We start from the raw sequence: 8,420 nt of genomic DNA on the forward strand, positions 1-8,420 counted from the left end.
ATATGAGGTTACGTATAAAGTCCAAATTCGATGTTAAGTCTCATTTGAGATTTCACAATAAAGTCAAAGCGGTCAAGAATAAAGCTGAGATAATAGGAAAATATTCTTGGTCATCTGCGACATCGATATTTCAGAAGGGTCAACCAATTCATGATGTCGTCCGTAAATGTTGCGATGGGATGACTCCAAGTTTAAAACAATAAAATTCTATTTATGGAAGTTTAGAATGTCTTTCAAGTGTATTTTTCAAATCATATTGTCGAACAAATACGACAACCGTGGGAGGAAGATTGAAAAGAACTTTGTCTTTATCAACAAATAGTCAAGTCCGTGTCTAAATTTGAAATGCCATTTTCACATCTGCCAAATTGCATCAATGAGCTAATAGAAGCAATTTAAAAGAAAATCCTTAGAGAACCGGATTATCTTTGAAATAATGAACAGTTAAATTACCAATTAGTGAAGATCATACACAATCAGAACATTTAGTCAAATTTTAAGAATATTTGCAAATGATAGAGAACTGTTAGATTTGTCGGTCGTAAATTACATTCTTTATCATATTATATCAAAGAAACAAATAATTTTTCTTCTATTTTTTCATGTGTTTGATGTACATTTCTTATCTATAATTTTCCTGAGTTAGGCATGTAATTCTGTTTTCACTAAAGACGGATAATTGCACTTTGTTTCATGGTACATAAATAGATAAAGGTTACGAGAGTTTGAAGATAAGGTATTGAAATATCAAAGTGTTTTCATTAAAAAAAAAAATGTCTAAAATATCGGATTTGGCATAAAATAAAACTTTAATTATTAACCATTAGAATAAAAAATCGAAAGTCCACTGATAAGAGAACGGTTTATTACACTTTAGTATCGTCCTTTTTCTATCAATAGATGCATGCAGAGGGATTATTTTTCTTCGTGTATATTTAAAATACGTTGTCTAATGCTTAGTCCGTTGCTGTGTGTGTTACATTTTAATTTTGTGTCGTTGTTCTCCTCTAATATTTAATGCGGTTCCCTCAGTTTTAGTTTGTTACCCCGATTTTGTTTTTTGTCCATAGATTTATGAGTTTTGAACAGCGGTATACTACTGTTGCCTTTATATATAAATATATACATACATCGACAGTTATTCTGACGCCATCACGACTATGAAATTATGAATCATATGATCTGTTCTATTTCTCCTCAACCATTCACCTCTCTCCTTCCCCTTTTAAGCACCACATAATGCGACTAATCATCGGATATGTACTTGTAATAAACAATACTCCGGGTGACATTAGGGTGGAGCAGAAACGGATAACATTTCCGAAGCATTTGAATTCGTCCTTGGTTAATTGGGCGGGTTCGGAATTTTTATTATGCCCCAACGACAATCGTAGCGGGGCATTATGATTTCTGGGCTGTGCGTTTGTTCGTTTACCCGTCTGTTGTACCGTCCTTTCGTCCGTCCGTCCGTTCGTTCGTTCGTCCGTCCGTCCGTTCGTTCGTTCGTCCGTCTGTTTGTTCGTCCGTCCGTTAGTCGTCCGTCTGTCTCGCTTCAGGTTAAAGCTTTTGGTCAAGGTAGTTTTTGATGAAGTTGAAGTCCAATCAATTCGAAACTTAGTGCACATGTTCCCTATGATATGATACTTCTTATTTTAATGCCAAATTAGATCGTTGGTCACAACTTCACGGTCCACTGAACATAGAAAATAATAGTGCGAGTGTGTGATCCGTATACTATGGACACATTCTTGTTTATCCTTAGTTTTCTGTGCATTGTTTTGGTGATTGTTGTTTTAAGTTTAAGTTCATTAAGTTGATTTTTATATTTTTCTGACTATTTTCTTTTTTTTATTCGGTCATTTACCATAGGCAAATGTCTACCAATTTAAGGTGAAAAAAATGTCTTCGTTACATAACCAACAATTTTGACAATCTCAATAAAATAAAAAAAAATGTTTAAAAAGGGTATGCATGTTAATTAGCTACTTCTTGCACCGACTTGAATGTTGTTAAATACAAGTTTTATTATGCTCACGATCTTGGTTATTAATTGTTGGATAGCTGTTTACATAATCGACATACGTGTCCATCCTTAGTTCAGGTAGTGTAACTAAATCCTAACACGAAATGTAGAGAACTAAGTAGCGAGATGATATGAACGATACATAACACCTCAAACGTAAAGTAATACGACAGCACCTACATTTCATGAAATTAAAAGTCGTTTGGAGGTTTTCAATAGCAATCACAACTGTATATTTACGCCCATTTCCCTGTAAAAACTGCACTTTTAAATTAGAACTCATTCTACCGATGAAACCTTACATAGTAATCTGGTTAATGTGCTTTAGAAACTTTGATTTTTAATTGGTCAAAGTGCTAGACGGTTACACATTTTAGTATCGAAACTAGAAATATCGTACGGCTTAACTTTTGAAAGTCGGCATCTAGAATATAAAAATATCTAAATAATCTATATCAATTTGTAGTCCAATTTTCGTTCGTGCAGAAAAAAAGGTTATTTACAGTTTTTGTTTTAGTTTAAACAATATTTTATTTTTTATAAAAGTGCACGAAACATAATTATACAATATAAATACTGGGATTCGGAAACAAGATAAACTTATATAAATCAGTCTCCCTGTTTTTGCTCATTCTGGGAGGCAGTACTGTGTCCTATTGTGATTTACGTTCTCGTCTGTTGGTCTTTGGTGTATAGTTTTCTCATGTGTAATCATGCACTGTCTCCTTTTTTACATTACATGTCAAACATCCTTTTATAGCTGACTATGCGTTATGGGCTTTGCTCATTGTTGAAGGCCGTACGGTGACCTAAAGTTGATAATTTCTTTGTCATTTTGGTCTCTTGTGGAGAGTTGTCTCATTGGTAATCATGCATTGTCTCTTTTTGACATTACATTTTAAACTTCAAATTTGTTAATGTCTTCAGGTAAAAAAAATAGCATATGATGATAGTATCTGTAGCGTAACGTCTTACACAACTTTTGAAAGACTATAATTATGTTTAATTAACTCTGCTTACCCTTCCGGAGCACCTGAGATCACTCCCACTTTTTGGTGGGGTTCGTGTTGCTTAGTCTTTAGATTTTCTATGTACAACGACTTATAAGAGTTATTTACCACAAACTCATTATTTCTGTGATCTAATAGTATAACCATTTTCATTTTTTGGGAAATAAAGTTGATGTAAAAAAAAAGTAGAGAGCCGTGGTGTAGTGGTTAACGAATCGGACTACAAACACAAAGGTTCCTGGTTTGATCCCAATTCCAGGGAGAAAATTTCAGGACTGAATTTTCGGCTCTCCCTTGACACCATTTGCGAGTATAGTCTTGAGAAACGATGCTAGTCTGCCGGAAGGGAACGATAAATGACTGAACCGTGTTAATTAAGAGAGAGCAATATCTCTTGCGCGTGTCAGAGGTATTAGAAAAAAGACATCCTTGTAGATTTCGACAAAGAGCAGGTTTATGCCACTACAAGGCAGCATTCGCACCCGCAAAGTGGAAAGGGATTAATATAAGTTGTAATAACTTGTTTCCCAATCAACTATAAATAAATATGTTTAAACTAAAAATTACATTCTATATAAAAATTTGGGAATGCCAAAAATATCTATTCCAAGCATTTGCCATGGATAACAAACCACCAATGCCAATACAATAATATGTTATTATTGGTAATAAATTAAAGGACAAATAACAGAAAATCGTACAGCCTTCAGTAATGAACAAAACTCATAGATTATAGTAAGCTATTAAAGACCCGGTATGACAACTATAACACAATCCAGAAGAGAAAAGAAACGGCATTATGTATGCTTTAGCAATTAACAAAATCAAATCTGACAGTGCTGTGTTACAAAGTTTAAAAAATATAGGAAATATTTTAACGACATATTTCCTCCGTAAATTCCGCATTTTTTAAATAATGTTTATTCCTTTCAGGAAGCCCTATAGTGTAATCCGAAACCACTTTCTTAAGCGTTATATATCTGCAATTTCTTTACTAGCTGACAGTATGCGTGCTTTTTAGGATTTTAGTACTGGAATGAACAATATACATTTCAATACTTCAGTTTTTAGAAGCGTTTAAAAGGCATCTATGATATAAAAATGTCAGATCAATTCATTCATTTATATAATAGCTTGTTTTTTTCATTTTGCTTACGTCGTTTTCTCCTTCTCTGTTTAATTAATAACCGAAAATAAGATTTAAATGTTTAGACGTTTTAACTTCTTTCGGATTTCATTTATACAAGTAGTTGCTTCATTAAAGTTCATCTATGTATGTATAAAACTTAAGGAAATAGTATCACATTGGAGATGTTTATCATCAGATTTTTGTATTCAGTATTTTACTATTATGTCGAACATTATGAAAATAGTCATGAAATATTGAAATCATTTCTGTCGTATAATCCCCCAATTCCAAGGTGTCCAAAATATCATAATGCTGTTGTTTATTTCACTTTATCATATACTTAGCATTGATATGATAGCTTTTGCATATGTGTAATGAGCGGAAGTACACAAGCCATAGTTTCCCACCCGGGCTGATAACCCATATCAGGGGCGTCTCGTGCAAAAACCCATAACAGTGCTTCTCGTGCAAGTTACTTCCGGTGTTTCTGGTATCGATTGTTTACTTTTCCATTGTGACGTCAGATATTTTTTATGACGACGTCAAAATTTACGGGAACCTTTGTGGGGATAGTTTAGTACTTGCTAACAAATGCCATTGACAATTAAGAATAATTTTATAGTACAACAAACAGGGAGTAATAATAATGCCAATGATCATAAAACTCGATCTTCCAAATTTTCAATGTTTCAAAATGCCTCTATAGGAAATGTTACCATACATATATATTGAGGGGGTCTCATTGAGGGGTTCTGATCCCGGGTCTTGCTTACTGTTTTGTCAGATTCCCGTATCCCGCTTATGCTATGTACGTAAGCAATTTTCATTTTTTTTGGTAATTTCCCGTGTCCCGCTAGACTTCAGTTCCCGTTTTCACCGTACAATGATTCGACTTTCACGTTTCACGCTTATAAACAATCGGCAATCCCGCGTCACGCTGAATACTTTTTTTTAACTTTTTTTCTCATCAAGGATTGACTGATTAATTGATTTATTAATGCTAAACTAAACTTCCAGTGCAACTAGTTCAGGCATATTCCAAACAAAATCAAATAAAAAATATATCCACATTTCTGTAAGTTAGTGGGCCTGGCGGATATTTAAACTTTAATGGGAAAAGAAAAAAAAAGATATGAAATTATTACCATTGAGACAAATGAACACCAGAAACCAAACAACGTTATAAATCAGAAACTACTTGTCACTGTACGACTTGCAATGCATTACAAGCTATAAAAACACCAACATAACACCGTCAAACAATTCAAACGAGAAGGCTGAAGACCTAATTTAAATAAGATAAACACAATGCACAAAAAACAATTTTGATATACAGCAACAAACGACAACCACTGATTCACAGACTCATGACTTAGGACAGACACATACAGATTGTAAAACGGTTCCCAATTTCTAAGCCGAGGTTTTCGAATCTTAATCGAAAAGAAAAGAAAACCCAATGAAATTGAAGTATGAATAAGATCAACACATTAGCTGATATTGCTTTAACTTAAATTTTACATGCTAGCCGTTGATCAACAAATGATATGGAGAACATTTATATGCATGTACAGATAGTAAAGTCAATTTCAACTCAAACATTGCGATTCTGTTGTTGTTACCTTCTCTATAGCATTTTTTTTTTCATTTAACTCAGCTTACGCGAAGAAATAAAAGCAAGTAAGCATGAAATAATTCAACATAGTGGTCATTTGATTTCAAATGATTGTCTATTCTTCAAAATTGTAAAATTACGTACATGGAACACATTTTACCAATTGACTAATAGATTTAAGCGGAAAGCCGAATTTCTATAACCGAGATAACCCTTTGTATTCGTCATTATTTACATGTTCAAATATATCTTAACCTACTCATATTTTCGCGTTTATATTGCTTCTTCAAGCCGACTTGCTTGCGTATTTATTTTTTTTAATTTTGAAAATCATAAAAGAGGCGATTCACGATAGACTTTTACGCGACATTTCATGTATGTTAATTAATTTTCTACTGTACTTGCCAAAGCCGTGCAAATAAATCGCTCAAGAACATAAGATTTGCAGTATATAGAAACCCTTGTATTTATACATTTCTAAGGGATTAGATAAGGCTAAATGAAGACACATAAACTGAACTAAAAATATTAGATAATTGTCATCTTGCTAATGATCAAAGGAAATGACGCTTAATAAATTGATATATAATTCTTGAAATAACAAGCTTTTAAAGGCTCAATACGTTAAGTGTTTCAATTGGTTTTTGTATTGTCCTTTATTTTCTGTAAGAAACTTATATCCAGTCTTTCAAAACATACATTTTGGGATTTTTTAATAATTTTTCACAAATGATAAACAAAATTGAGTTTAAAGTATGATATAAAAATTATTAATTCTTTTCTACTCTTTCTTTAAACTGAGTATAACAAAGACCGGACTTTAAATTCTCCCTCATAAATTCGTCCGAATTTAAAACATTTCTTATCTATCTACATGACGAAATAAGAGGCAAGACAAAATGTAGGTTTGGTTTGCTCGCAGTAACGTATTTTCTGTGCGATTCAACATTTAATTATGATAATAAGACATTACAAATATATCCCAGCAAATACACATCTAGCTATTCTAAACTAAATCATTATAAATAAATAAAAATAATATACTATGCAGAACGTGTTGTTACTTTGAAGTTACTGTGAGAACCTCGATAAAAATTAACCAAGTATCGGACTTATGTATACCCCACCCATATTCCCGCCTATGAAATGCTCGTGCAGTACTCACTAAAGACTAATATATAGATAATACCCAACCAGTTTTTGAAAACGTGTTTTAAACTACAGTTACTAAAGATAGAAATAGATAAGGGAAAATCCCAATTATAACGGAATTATAACGGAATAGAAATAAATGTACTACAGGGGAATAGTACTGAAATGAGCTTTACATGCATTCTTTTTAAACTAATAAATTCAGTCAGAACGCGATTCAATACAACGGCATTAATGATAATCAGAATAAAAATAGGAATAAAAAAATGTACTTACCGGAGGACTCACCTGGCTATTCCATTTATGGTCACCATAATCACCATTAAAATCATATTTAGTCAACCAAGCATCAGTCACAGTACATAACGTAACGACAAACGAAGAAAGAAAAATATACATTTTGATATTAGTTTGCATAACGGAAGAAGGAGTTGGTCAGTTGCAGTTGTTTAAGTCTCCTGTAGAAAGATATATTTGCTCCTTGCCTTTACTGAGAATGTGAACTGTTGTATAAATCTTTGCGCGTTGTGTTACAGAACTTTTTGCGAAATGAAAGTCCTTCTCACTTTATATTGGTTACAATTGCATGGGCGTTGAAAGGAACTTTATCAATATCGATAAAATGATGCAGCGACCAATTATTGTTATTTTTACAATCCGTTTGTTCTATGTTGTTTATTTAATCCAAAAATGGTAAAATATACAAGATAATTGAAATGTCGTGTAAAGTCCCACGCATAGAGAACATAAAAGATTATAGGTTTACACTTATTGATTCAGGTATTACGGATGGGTCAGTTTTCTAAGAAAATCAAACAAAAATACGAAAATAGCGGGTATCTTTAGTGTCATAATTTGAACTTCTATTTGAGTAAATACGACGATATTGCTTTGAGAAAGTCAAACGGTTATTCAGAATTAATAACTTATTCACAACGAAATCAGAATATTAATACCTTTATCAGTTTCTTTAAACTGAATACAACAAAGTCAAAGACTCAACTATACAAGTGGGCTTCTACTGATATGAGTAATGAGAATTATACATAATTTTTACCAGATATCATAATTTTCTTGTGGGAGATTATTTTCTTTTTCTAGTTTGTTTTAATTATTTTTTATTTTTGTTTTCGGTAACAAAAATATTAAATCGAAGTCTTCTTTAATTTTAAGTCATCCTGTATTGCGAATAGAATCTGATTATACTATATAGTTACAACCATCAAAGAAAAAGGGGTATTCCCCTTGGATATCTTATAGCTGAAACACCTGAAATATGTTTGCTAACAGCAATAATTTGCAATAAAAATATATAAGTCACGTGACGTTTAAATAAAAGGTAAAAACACGAACAACCATTAAAATAAACCAATAGACAAAAACCTGGTATCAATAGGCCCATTTCGGATTATTCCTACCAGGATTTTTTCTTCTTTGGACAAGTTCATTGATCTATTTGCAAATTTTTATATATATATTATCTTACGAATG

At 32.4% G+C, this 8,420-nt stretch overlaps 1 long non-coding RNA gene across 1 annotated transcript in view; it reads right to left on the bottom strand.

The window, feature by feature from the left end:
• LOC143062775 (uncharacterized) overlaps window positions 1-7,612 on the bottom strand; it is a 30,542-nt gene extending 22,930 nt beyond the window's left edge. The window contains exon 1 of the long non-coding RNA XR_012974839.1: window positions 7,206-7,612. This is a non-coding gene — a long non-coding RNA (uncharacterized LOC143062775). The remainder of the gene's footprint in view (window positions 1-7,205) is intronic.
• Between the last annotated feature and the right edge of the window lie 808 nt (window positions 7,613-8,420).

Source organism: Mytilus galloprovincialis, chromosome 2 (assembly GCF_965363235.1).
Source record: "Mytilus galloprovincialis chromosome 2, xbMytGall1.hap1.1, whole genome shotgun sequence".
Taxonomy (NCBI): Eukaryota; Metazoa; Mollusca; class Bivalvia; order Mytilida; family Mytilidae; genus Mytilus; species Mytilus galloprovincialis.